Below are 14,013 nucleotides of genomic sequence, written 5' to 3'. Positions count from 1 at the left end.
CAGCTCTCTTCCAGTAGCCGCACCACACCAGGTCTGACAAAATATTGAAAATTAGCGACCCAACTAACACAAGTGCAACGATGAACAAGTGAGCAGCGGCAATAATATAACACCTCTCGCAGGGAATAGTGTCAGAAGTGTCTACTCAGATCATGTTTCGCCACATTTTGTGTAAGTGCATGTGTATGTGAAGTGAACTAGTGAGCACAAACTGTGTGAAAAACTGTGTGGAAACAGTACCCTGAATAGCCATTGATCGAGACACCCACCAGACAAGAAACAAGCAAAAAAAGAAAATCTAAGTACAGAAACGCACATAACCTCTACCCACGAAACAGTTATTGATAAATACGCACTAATTTTCTTCCATGGCTAGTTTGCAGATGACATGCTGTCAATAAAACGACAAAAAAGAGCACTTAAAACTGATGTGTAATAATGCAGTTCATTTAGCGACGTAGCTTTAAGGTGAGCATCTAAACAAAACAAAACAAACTGCATAAGTTGTAATTCTTAGGCATACAAAATTATTATAAATTTCATATTGTGCTTTACAGAAACAAAAATTTGACCCTCAGAAGATGACACGTAGGCGTCGAAGCATGTATGGGTAAATACAAAAACAAACAAATTGTGTTTGCACAAGGCTGAGTTTCAAAACAACACAATTTTAAAATCGCAAACAGGGAAGAACATCAAGAAGAACTTCAAACCTTAGTAAAATGAGTATGACAAAACCACCTTAGTGTCATTTCTTTTGACATCCATGTAAGAAGGTTAATACTGGCTCCTACTCAGAACAGTTTCACTATTGCAGTTGTTTGATACGAAGCGATAAATCTTTCTCGTAAGTAGAAGTTCGTACTGTAGACTGATTCCGTTTATAGTTGTGTTCGAAGAATGAAAATGTAAGGGGGCACCCGGGTTTGAACCGGGGACCTCTCGATCTGCAGTCGAATGCTCTACCACTGAGCTATACCCCCACTGCAGTGTTTCATTACTCTAAATTGTATTAAGAAGGAATATCATTTTAAATTTTATTTTTATTGGTGGTTGCAGTTTGGGGCAGCAGCGTTGACACTACATGGCTGGTGAAGATTATCTTTTGTTTCACCTCCGCTCGGCGTAGCTTTCGTAACTCCGTGCGACCTGCTCTCTCTGCTATCTGCCTCTGCTGTATTTCCTCAGTTTTACAGTCACTCAGTAAACAGCTACTCTTGGTTACCATAATTAGACCTGAAGAATTATTCCATTATCTGTCATATGTAGTTCACACTCTGGTAGTCTGTCATAAGGATGAAACAAGATTTTCAGTGTACGCGGTTTCCTCCGATATTTGTCTGATGAGAAGGCTAATATACAGTTGCTGCAGCACGACTGCATAGCAACGGCTCTTAAGCATTAATTAACAGTGGAAAATCCAGGATGTAATGCAACAATATTATAGAAAGGAAAGTTTCTACTCACCATATAGCAGATATACTCAGTCGCAGATAGGCACAACAAAAAGACTGTCACAATATAAGTTTTCACCAAAAAATGACTTTGTCGAAAATAGACGACACACACACACACACACACACACACACACACTATTTTCGACGAAGTCCTTGTTGGGTGACAGCTTATATTGTGACAGGCTTTTTGTTGTGCCTATCTGCGACTCAGCAACTTCGCTATATGGTGAGTAGCAACTTTCCTTTTCATGATATTATTAGTGTTTCGGTGTAACGTGAAACGCCGGCGCTTTGGCCAGGAACATTACAGCAGAGAGGGCTGTGAGAAGACGTCAGCCAATAGTACGCTGACTGACCCCTCTCTAAGCCTACAATGAGACGGTGGCGCCATCTACACGAAGAGAACATAAGGGCCGCGCCACCTGGGTACAGCCCGAGTTGAAGTCTAGCCGATCTACGAACGCTAGAGCAGTGAGTTAAGACTGCATCACTGGACTTGTATTGGAATAATATTTACGGAATGAGATTGATTATTTGCCTGTTGCCATTTCCTTGCAACACGCTTTTGCAAATACGCAAAGTTAATTGTTATCATTTACCTTACTGTAATAAACTCTGTTTACACGATTTGCTTGAATTTTTTTCTAGCGATCCGAGGAAGCAGATTTCCTAGGCACCCTATATGAGACGAATAGGCATTACCCAACATTTACAATAATAAACTGTATTATTTGAATTAGTCATTTCGAAAAGGCCATATATCAACAGAAGGCAAATTTTAAGGAGAAAGAAAAAAAACTGCTTAGATTAAAAAACCGAAATGTAAAAGTCTTCTTTTATATTTAGACTGTAATGTACGCTATTTAACATAACATTGTGTGCCAAAACAATACAGGACCTACGTTAGGGTCGAGCAACCAATGTGGAGGTTTGGCCTTTTTTGTTTTTGTGAAAACTAACTTTCTACGAATCGTTGATACCTTGCGGCTGTATCAGGTAAATACGTGATATAAATGTCAGTAATAAAGAAATGCAGCATGATGCATATGTTAGTATGATATTTATTACACAACCTTTTAAGTTAGAATAGTGCAAAACAGAAAAACTATTATCACCAAAAGCCTTTCTTCATGCAGAAGTGTGTGTTTATTCAAGTGTGTACTCCACAGGCTTCCCTAACAAAATATCTTCTCGCTGCAAGCCATCGATCCACTAATATGCTTTCAACAAACCAGGTTTACTTGCACAATATTCAAACATCACATACAGGACGGTTGTAAGGTCACTTTCTGCTCACGTGGAATTCTGACTAGTTATTTCCTTGAGAGGACAGATTTTTTATGACGTTTAGGCCATCATGTGTCAATATTCGATGATGTCACTCGGTTGCACTGGATGAACTTGGAAATTGTGCAGATTTCGTGTGGTGTGTATATTCGACCAGTCTTGCGAATGAATCTCTTTGCTATGGGAAGAGCTCTATCTCAAGTCAGGAAGGAACTACCTCTGATTGGAAAATAATGAACATCTTTCCAAGTTGCCCAGACGATGCTGCGGCTAACAAACATCTGACGACGGTGTTGTTTTTATTTCGACCAGGGCATTCCTCCAAGAAGAAATGTATCTCCTTCACTTGTTTGGGAATATTTTCCTGAAAACACTTTTTTAGCAGTGAGCATTGGGTCTTTTAAGAGCCTGTCCTTCATGGTATGAGAAAACCTTGCTTATGATCCCACAAGTTGACAATGCAAAGTTCAAAAACTCACAACTGTCTGTAACAAAACACTTCCTACACTGGAATATCCGGCAGTGGGATGTCCTGCATGTAGGTGATATTAATGTCACCTGCACTATTGTTTTCCTCTGCAAGCTTTTTGATTTGCTGCAGTTTTCTTTTAAAATTTATTGGCTTTGTTTCTATTTACTATGAGTTCTGCTGTAGCCACTCCTTTCACATTGTCATTCGAATGCAGGCTTTTGACTTTTTGATTCAGTTCCTCACATGTCGAGCACATATCAATCTTCGGTTTTCCAAATTTGCTATCAAAATTTAGCTTGAAGAATTTCAAATAAAATATGTAGTTAACTTTAGTATATGGATGTTGTTTGAATAACTCACGCATATGCTTGACATCTAACTGTGCTTATAAATATTTTCTTCATGTGTTGTTCGAATAATAGATTACACGTACAGGGAATGATTCAATATGGCCCTTTATCAGGGAACATATTTCTCTGGGGATTAAGTTACGTCTTCAATCCTCTGACTTACCCCACTCGTCAACTAGTGCGCTGTCTAACAATAGCAGATGATTTAAACGACGAACATATTTGTCGCCTATTCCTTGGAGACTCAAGAACACTGTTTTACGAACTTGTGTTTGTCTTCCATCACTGCTCGCCTGATACTGAAAGTTAGCCATTCACACTTTTGGATTTGTGGTACTTGACATACTTTCTCTTTGTAGCGCATGGGCGTTAATTAGATCATGCAAATAACCACTCTGAGTATCTGTATCAGCAAAACCACATGTGTCAACATTTGCATTTGCGATTCCTCTGTCACAGTCTCGAAATACTCTCCCAGGCACCTGAAAACACCAACACAATCAATCAACTTGTGATCAAACTGCCCATTTTTCAAGGCACAGCAGCAGATTAATTAAGGCTAGATTTCTAAAAGTATTACCCAACACGGCAGTGTTCTAGGCTCAACATAAAAACTACACACACTGCCACTGGGGTCCTGTTTTGTGTGCTGGCACCACATTTCTACTGTAGCTCACGTGCTGTTTCCTTTGGACTTTTGCTTTTTTTATTGCATCACTTTTACTCAAACTACACTTTTTCTTTCTATTTATGCCCTCACAATCACTGACACTATCCCTCTCACTTACTGTAAACAAAAGTGTAACATCGAGTGGCAATTGCGTCACGTGGATATTTCCACTCTATACGCTTCTCGGCCACGGAAGTGGGTGCATTTTATTTAATAATTCAGAAATAATCGTGGAGAAACCAAACTATTTCACGCACTCACAAACACTAGACATTACATAGTCTATGCATGATGTAGTAAGTTTGAGTAAAAAATGGTTTTAAAAGTGATAGTATTATAAAATTTTTAAAAGATATTTCTTGCAGTTAGTTTTAAAAGAAAACATGTAAACTGCAACGGCACGAATTTAGAGACTTCTTCAGCATCTACAGTTCAGAACTAAGACATGAGGAAATTATTATACAGATTGTTATACAGATTGATTCCCACACTGATCATTAACTTAAGGATTTCACACTCTGTGCCTGCTGCACTGACCTGAGGCAAGAGATCTCCTGTTACCGCAAGATTCTAGTGACACTTGATTGAAGTCTTTTCACCTCATTATTTGATATTGTTGAGCAAAGGGGAAATAAAATATAGATGTAAGACGTACTACCAGCCAACAACCTAAATCGTCAACAACATAAACGATATCTAGAGGATAGTAACTTCATTTATTTACTTCAAATTTCTGCTAAAACTGCTGTTTATCGGTTGATTGTTCAGAATCATAGACAGAACCAACAATTATATTACGTACACGAAGATGCCAACATTAAAAACAAGATATATGCAAGTTAGTTCACTGTTCGAAGTTACCCATTTTACGGCACTATTTTTTACATTACATTTACAAGAAGACAAACTATCGCATGTTTCGCTCGTTAAAAGATCTAAAATCAGTTCTGAATGACATGCACACTTAGACACATAACGTCTTTATCTAATTATATACACATTACGTAGATGCAATTTTTACAGCAAATACGATTTTTTTAACAGAATAAAGAAATACAGCAACCAGCCACTATTTGCGTAGATCTGTATACGCCAGGATGTGTTTCGGACATTTACCCAGCTTCTGTGACTGGTTGCTGTGTTTCCTCAAGTGATCCACTCCACAGCCACAGAGAAAATCCATCATTAACATGCATAAATGAATTTAAATTTTTACCTCATTAAGTCACAGATTTAGAGATTCTACATTCCCAGAAGAAAACACTTTTCAAACATTTTGCTTATCGCTTCTGTGACTCTTACCTAGCTGTGTATAATAAGCTGTGTAGACACATCATACGTAACATGACAATGGTAATATCTTTAGAAACTTTTGATATTTTTCAGCTTGGTGCCATAGTAATAATAATAAATCTAGGGCGAAATGAAAGAACTTACAAATGAAATATAGTGAGATAAAATACTGTAACTGAGTACTAAATATTGTGTAACGTATAATATACATCCCTAAACCAGTTCTCATGAATTCAAAATTGGTATGTTACTACATATCAGTTCTGTGCCACACTGAGTGAAAGTTGAGTTACAGCACCGTCTATGCTATCTGCGAGGGGTTTCTATTTTACGAATGGAAGCCAGTCGTTATGTGAGTTTAGTATAACTCGATTTGATGCGTACCATGTGTGTTGTACAGTTTTATGGATGATAATTAAGAACAATGCATAAGTTTTTGTTCAATGTCTGAGTGTCGCATGAGTTTTTCCCAGGAAAGGGGACAAGGCTTTAAAATTGTCATTTTTGATATCAATGAGTTAATCAGTTTCTGCACGTGGAGTGCCAGAGAACGAAATTTTATAGGTAACAAAAAAAAGGTGTCACATTCCATAGAATTGACGGTTATCCACCTAATATACACAGAACATTGTGTCCGCCGACCTACTATCGATATAGAACCGTCGAGGAGACAGCAGCGTCACCTGGCTAGGAATGACTGCCAGTCAGACACACGCACGGAGCATGTAGTATCAGTGTGCGTGCTGTCCGTGTGTAAAATGAGGAAGGCGCATGATCTACCCGAGTTTGACCGAGAGCAGACTGAAATGGCCTTGATGCTCGACACAAGCATTTCGGAAACCGCACGACTTGTCGTGTGATCTTGGAGTACTGTGGTGAGTGTCTTCTGTAGCTGTTGAAACCACGTCCAGACATCGTGGGGTTGAGCGGTCAGATGTCAGATGTTAGATGTCGTAGGTTGAGCACACTGGTAAATCAAGACAGGCGGTAAACTGTGGCGAAACTAACATCATATTTTAATGGTGGGCAGAGTACAAGTGTGTCTGAATACGTAGTGCACCGAACACTTCCAACGATGGGCTTCTGCAGCCGACGGTTCATGCATGTGCCGATGTTAACACCACGCCATCGGCAACTACGACTGAAATGGGTACGCGACCATCGGCACTGGACGGTGGGGCAGCGACAGAGCGTTGCATGGTTTCATTAATCCCGATACGTTCTTTACCATGCCGACGTGGGGGCGCGAATCCGTCGTCTTGTAGGAGAACGGCTCCTTTGACAGCTGTGCAGAGGGACGGAGCCAACCTGGCGGCGGCTCCATTATGCTCCGGGAATCATTCACGTGGCCATCCATGGGTCCAATGGAGCTCGTGGAAGACAATATGAGGGCCTAGATGTGTCACACACTGGTTGCAGACCACGCAGACCCTTTCATGCCGAGTATGTTTCCCGACGGCAGTGGCATATTTTAAGAAGATATATGTCACAAGGCCAGGAGTGTGATGGAGTGGTTCAAGGAAACACAGTGGCGAGTTCCAATTGATGCGCTGGTCCGGTTTTACACTAGATGGTCTCGTTAATCTTAGGAGCACACTTCGCTGAACTTCTCGTGCGCTTTATTTGGCATGTTGGTAACGCAATTGCTGGGCCCACGTACTTACTGTGAATCCAACAGTACATGATAAAGGGCGAATCATTCAATAATGTAATTTAAAAAAAAAAGAAAAGGAAAGAAATCGCTTTTAGTTGAGTGTGTAACGGCCGGCCGGAATGGCCGAGCGGTTCTAGGCGCTACAGTCTGGAACCGCGCGACCACTACGGTCGCAGGTTCGAATCCTGCCTCGGGCGTGGATGTGTGTGATGTCCTTAAGTTAGTTAGGTTTAAGTAGTTTTAAGTTCTAGGGGACTGATGATCATAGCAGTTAAGTCCCATAGTGCTCAGAGTCATTTGAACCATTTTAAGTGTGTAACACAATAGACCACTTGGAAGCTACGAACGAAAGTTGCAGAAAGGAACAATGAACATGTTTTGCCACTTTGTCTGGGTGTTGAGAAAACTTTTGAGTCAGCTTAAACAAAATCTGTACTGCCAGCCATTGAGAAAAATGTCTTCTTCATGTTTGATGTCGTTGCAGCGATGGAGATGAGCGATCTGTTGGATTTTTTTTACCTATTAGGGATTAAATATCTGTGAAGTCAAGACTACAAACAACTGTTATTGTGATTACTAGTTTCAGCTTCACACGAGCCATATTTTGATCATAAAAACAGTCTTGATTGGTGTTAACTGCCATAATGGCTTAACACTTCGCCATAAAGATTCTGAGTGCCAACATTCATGCAGAATGTATATATGGAATAATTTGACATATTGATACAGGACACACATAGGTGAAAAACTGACATATTGTCCGTATAAAATCAATTAGAACGAAGGTCATAAACTAAGGAATTACATCGTTAACGTTTATTGAATGAAACGTTTAATCAGTAATTGTGTTGTCTTATGGCAAAGATCATCGTGAGTAAATGGAAATGAGCGTATGGCATAGTTGGCCGGGAGGCCCCTATTCGTGGGAGTTCGGCCGCCAAGTGCAAGTCTTGTTTCATTCGACACCACATCGGGCGACTTGTGCGAAGGAAGTAAGGATGAAGTGATGATGAGGACAACACAACACCCAGTCCTCGAGCGGATAAAATCTCCAACCCGGCCGGAAATCGAACGCAGGCCCGCTTGCATGGGAGGCGAACACATTACCACCCAGCTAAGCAGGCGGACATCATCGTGAGTACGTTATTACAACGTGGTGTATGAAGACAGTGTTGCAGCCGACGACCAGAACAGCAAACAGCTAATCTACTAGTAATATTTGTATAAGGCAGTTACTCTAATCAAGGCTTTTTATGATCTAAAGATAGCTCGTGTGTAGCTGAAACTAGTAATCACAATAAAATTTACCTTCGATCTTGACTGCGATGATTTTTAATTCCATGTATAAACGAACGTCTTGGTTGTGAGACAAGTTTTTTGATTCACAGGGAACGAAAAGTTATCTACAGCTTGTATAGAAACCAGTTGCGATAGTCGATGAAAGGGTGACGACAAGAGAGTGTGACCGGGTTGTTAGTACATGTGTGCAATTTGTGTTACAGAAAGAGGATACCGGCCACCAAACAACATTCTCTCCTTGCTTAACAACATTCTCCTCTTGCTTCCCATGGTACAAGCCTACAGGCCTGTCCTCTACGTTATTCAGTATGAACACTGAGCAAGCAGTAAATGAAACCAACGAGAAATTTAGAAAGAGTATTAAACTGCATGGAGAAAAATTAAAAATTTGCCGACGACATTAGGACGACGACCTAGTTTTTCTAATCGGTCTGCAATGCGTCTCTGGAAGCTCGCCCGTTGTCGGCATCTGTAGTCTGTCAACACACATGCCGTTGCAGAGCCACTGACACACATTCCACCGGCGGCAGTCAGCTTTTGCGTGGCCTAACCCCGCCCGGCGCTGCACTGCTGATTCTAACAAGGGACTGCTTTGACCTCGAACACACGGAATCGCACGAATCAGTGCTTGACTGCCAACAGCGGTCTGTGTCATTTCCATGCAAAACTCCACACTTGTCTGCTAGTGCCGTCAGCTTGTTGCATGTTGCAGCTGCACTAACAAATGCTCGAGTATCGTAAATGGTATAGCTACAGTACGGCTGTGTCTCCTGGAGTGATTGCAAGCAGGCTACTGTGTAAGCTGTGTACAGTGAATTAATGCTACGAATGTAGTCCAAATATTAGAGACGAAGTAGTGACGAGCTGAATGTGGAAGTGAAATTGGGGTAGTGGGTACAGAGTTGATATATTAAATAACATAATAATTCAGAAACATAATGCGGCCGAAGCAGAAATACATGATGTTGCGCTGGGCCGACAGATTGATTTTGAAGGACAGAAAGAACCTGAACTTGAAGATGGCAGTTCAAGCAGTGTACGATGGCCATTGCCAGAGCAACAGGAATAGTCCAGTCAACGAGAATACGAATTATCTCCACCCATGCTGTGAAGGCCCAGTGTATTGGAAGATACTGATGACATCGTACTGGGAGAGCGTTTATGAAGACTATTACAATCGTGGCTTCAGTGTTTGTAGCAAACTAATGAGGCGCTGTAATTGCATTAAAAGTATATGAAATTGCAAATTAATTATAAATTACGCGTCTAGCAAAAGTAGTACAGGAGCTAATTTCAAAGGAAACAGACTGTCGCAATTACAAACTATAAAAGAAGATATAATGTCACAATTTGGTAGAGCAAAGTCGTATGAATGCACAGTTCACTATTGACATCAAAGAATGTGTGGACTAGAAGCGCCTAAAATGTTTCGCTTGGGCGTTTTCAAAGCTCCGATTTCTTTTATCGACAATGTTATGGCTGAATACGGCACTTCATTCAAGATTATTACTACATTTGGCACACGTAAGGACACAGAAGACAACAGCAGTATACGTCAGAAGGCCCAAGAGTTTGTGGAGAGCCGGCCGGAGTGGCCGAGCGGTTCTAGGCTCTTCAGTCTGGAACCGCGCGACCGCTACGGTCGCAGTTTCGAATCCTGCCTCGGGCATGGATGTGTGTGACGTCCTTAGGTTAGTTAGGTTTAAGTAGTTCTAAGTTCTCGGGGACTGATGACCTCAGATGTTAAGTCCCATAGTGCTCGGAGCCATTTTTTAACCACTTCATCTAAATCCCACATCTGCACTATGAGGACTAATATAAGCACTCTCAGGTGTGTAAGGTACGTGTGTTTTGCGCTGTTATAATTACTTTTAAGCAGAGGGTTTTTTGGCGCTGTTGGTTGTAAATATAGTGATACACTGACAACGTTAAATTATACATCATTTCCCTCCTGTGGTATTGATATCCTGTTCCTTTGTTTCTCTCTATGGAAACGTCACATGTGGTACAATGCAATGTTTTGCATGGAAATGATCCAGACCAGTGTTTTATTTATGACTGGGTGTTATTCTAAGTTTAGTTTGTTGTGGTTCTGAGTATTCAAGGTCAAAAGTGTCCCTTGTAAGTCTCGTTTAACACTTTACCCCTTTACAAACCAATGGTTGGGTGAACTTGATAGAACAAATTTGGAAGAAGGTCTCAGATTCCATTATAATAGTAATAAAACAATGGACACAATGAAAATAAAATAATACAAAACTTTACAGGCTCAGTGTGTGCTGGTGTAAGGTGTCGCCAGCACTCCGATCGGCAAAGAGACTGCGACAAAATCGATAGGCACTGGAGCAAGCGAGCCTATCAGGAGAGAGGTCAAAGACAGTCTCGCAAGAAAATAGCCGCCAACGCCCTCTCGACCGCCTGTACTTAGATCGCTGCCGCAGACTGGAGGACCCAGTCAGTCACCCATTGAGTCAACGAGTTGAGTCATCAGTCCCAGCCCAGTGGGAATCACAGTTCCAGTTAGCTCAGCCTTAGCTCAGTCAGTACCTGGCGACCCGAGTAGTGTGCATAGCGGGACTTTTACTTCACTGGCAGTGAGGCTGACATGGACTGTTAAGGAAGAGCTTGTACCACAACACAAGGACTACCTCAAAATAAGTAAATTCATGTTCTTGCGAATAAAGAATCCTGTTAGTACATGTGTGCAGTTTGTGTTACAGGAAGAGGATACCGGCCACCAAACAACATTCTCTCTTTGCTTAACAACATTCTCCCCTTGCTTCCCATGGCACAAGCCTACAGTAATAACGAGGCGACACCAAACGGTTGGTGTGGTTTTATATCTAGGACAGTAGCAAACAATTACTGGATGATGAGAAAAGAAGCACCTGAAGAGTGAAAGCGGCCTCAGGTCCTTTTGGTTAACGAAATAGGAGGGCGTACTGAAAAGCAATACCTCTGAATTTTTTGTTCTGTTGTCAATGTTGGTTGAGGTATTACGTGTCATGTATATTGGTCAGTCGACTTTCCCGCTTCGCTGACGCAAGCTGCAACATTCTACCGCTATAGGTTACCGGACTGTAGCTTGTAATATGGCAGTGTGTAACGTAACTGCATCGCTGCATGAGAAACAGCATGCCGTAATCGTGTTTCTAAGCGCAGAAATTGTATTCCAATTGAAATCCATACAACGTTTTATTGACAGCAGTTATGTGCAGCGTTGGGCTATTCGTGCTGGTCATGAAGGAAACGATGGGGCTAACCTAACCGTGTGTGACAGAGCTCGGAGTGGCCACATCCGATTTTCATCTGTTTACAAAACTGAAAGAACACTTTCGACTTTGATAGTGATGAAGTGGCGGAAGAAGATATGTTGTGGCTCCATCTACAGTGAAGATATGGACAAACTAGTCTCTTGTTGGGAGAAAAGTGTTCGTCAACAGTGTGACTGTATTGAGAAATAAATATGTAGATACGAAGAATTAAGAGGCATTACTTATCAACAATTCGTCGCCATATCCAAAATGGAGATTCAGCTGCAACTTAAAAGAAAAGCGTATAGTCAGTTACTGACTCTTAATGAGGAGTGCTGTTCCGAAACTATGGCATCCTCAGTGATCAATACAGATTTTTGCGTGTTGAGAATGAATAAGAGAATCGAGAAAACATAATGACGGGGTCTATACGTTTCACAACCTAGCGCTTTTCTTAACACACTTTGGTGTAGTACTAAGTAACTGTTACCTCCATCCATTGCTAATAAGTAAGTACTTCCCACTCTGTGAAATACAAATATAAGTTGAGAATTGTCATTATGACTCCAAAGACAAGCAGTAGAAATTCAATGCATAGATACCAGTACAGTTTCTTGTGGCATTGTGTAAGTAGGCTGTTTAGGTTTTTATGTTGGTAACGCCACGTAGCGCTCTGTATGAAAATCACTGACTGTGCTGTGTGCAGTCTGTGGCTGGTTGGCATTGTTGGAATGTTCGCAATTGTAATGTTGGGCAGTTGGATGGGAACAGCGCTTAGCGTTACGCAGTTGGAGGTGAGCCGCCAGCAGTGGTGGATGTGGAGAGAGAGATGGCAGAGTTTTGAGAAGTTACTATAAGCAAACGATCTGGACGTTTGTCCGCCATAAAAAGGAAATTTGTGAAGAGGGATGTCATGAATTGATAGATGTATATATGATGACTTTTGAACACTATTAAGGTAAATACATTGTTTGTGCTCCTTCAAAATCTTTCATTTTCTAACTGTGCCTTTCAGTAGTTAGTGCCTACAGTAGTTAGAAACTTTTATTTAGCTGGCAGTATCGGTGCTCGCTGTATTGCAGTAGTTCGAGTAACGAAGATTTTTGTGAGGTAAGTGAATCATGAAAGGTATAGGTTATTGTTAGTCAGGGCCATTCTTTTGTAGGGATTATTGAAAGTCAGATTGCGTTACGCTAAAAATATTGTGTGTCAGTTTAGTGATGATCAGAATAAGTAAAGAGAAAACTGTTTGAATACGTTGAGTTTTGCTCAGCTGTTTGAAAATCAAATGACGTAGAAGTTTACCAACACAGTCATTCATAATTTTTCAAAGGCGACGTTTCAACTGATTATTCCTATTCGGAACGTGACTGAATCAGTTTCGTACTCTTACTTCGGTTGCCAAATCAAAGCTAAAGGCAAATCGGCATCCCAGAACACTATATGGTACTCCCTGACAGAAATCAGTATTTCGACTACCTGCGTTATCTTCTGTTACTACTCTGCGATTCACAATTAAGTACATCGTAGAGGAAGATATTACTCTATCGTTCCACTCTGGAACAGCGCGAGGGAAAAACGAATGCTTAAGTCATTCCATGCGAGCACTAATTTCTCTTATTTTATTACGATAATAATTTCTCCCTTTGTAGGTAGTCACCAACAAAATATTTTTGCACTCGAAGGAGGAATCTGGTGATTGAAATTTCACGAGAAGATCCTGCCTCAACAAAAAACTGCTTTGTTTTAATGATTGCCACTCCAATTCGCGTTATCACATCCGTGACAACCTCTCCCCTGTTTCTGGAACAGCGCGAGGGAAAAACGAATGCTTAAGTCATTCCATGCGAGCACTAATTTCTCTTATTTTATTACGATAATAATTTCTCCCTTTGTAGGTAGTCACCAACAAAATATTTTTGCACTCGAAGGAGGAATCTGGTGATTGAAATTTCACGAGAAGATCCTGCCTCAACAAAAAACTGCTTTGTTTTAATGATTGCCACTCCAATTCGCGTTATCACATCCGTGACAACCTCTCCCCTGTTTCGCGACAGTACAAAACGGCCTGCCCTTCCTTGAATTTTTCGATATGCTTCGTTAATCCTATCCAATGTGGATCCCACACGGCGCAGCAGTACTAAAGAAGAGGACGGACAAGCGTAGTGCAGGCATTTTCTTTAGTAAACCTTTTCCACTTTCTAAGTGTTCTGGCCAAAGATTGTAGCCTTTTGTTTGCTTCTCCCACAGAGATATCTGTGTGATCGTTCCAGTTTA

General features: G+C 41.0%; 1 non-coding gene across 1 annotated transcript; it reads right to left on the bottom strand.

Moving 5' to 3' along the window:
• Nucleotides 1-911: 911 nt before the first annotated feature.
• Nucleotides 912-983, bottom strand: Trnac-gca (transfer RNA cysteine (anticodon GCA)). Its single transcript has one exon. It is a non-coding gene; the product is annotated as a tRNA-Cys (tRNA).
• Between the last annotated feature and the right edge of the window lie 13,030 nt (nucleotides 984-14,013).

Source organism: Schistocerca serialis, chromosome 8, assembly GCF_023864345.2.
Source record: "Schistocerca serialis cubense isolate TAMUIC-IGC-003099 chromosome 8, iqSchSeri2.2, whole genome shotgun sequence".
Taxonomy (NCBI): domain Eukaryota; kingdom Metazoa; phylum Arthropoda; class Insecta; order Orthoptera; family Acrididae; genus Schistocerca; species Schistocerca serialis.
This window is presented reverse-complemented; position numbering and strand designations above follow the sequence as displayed.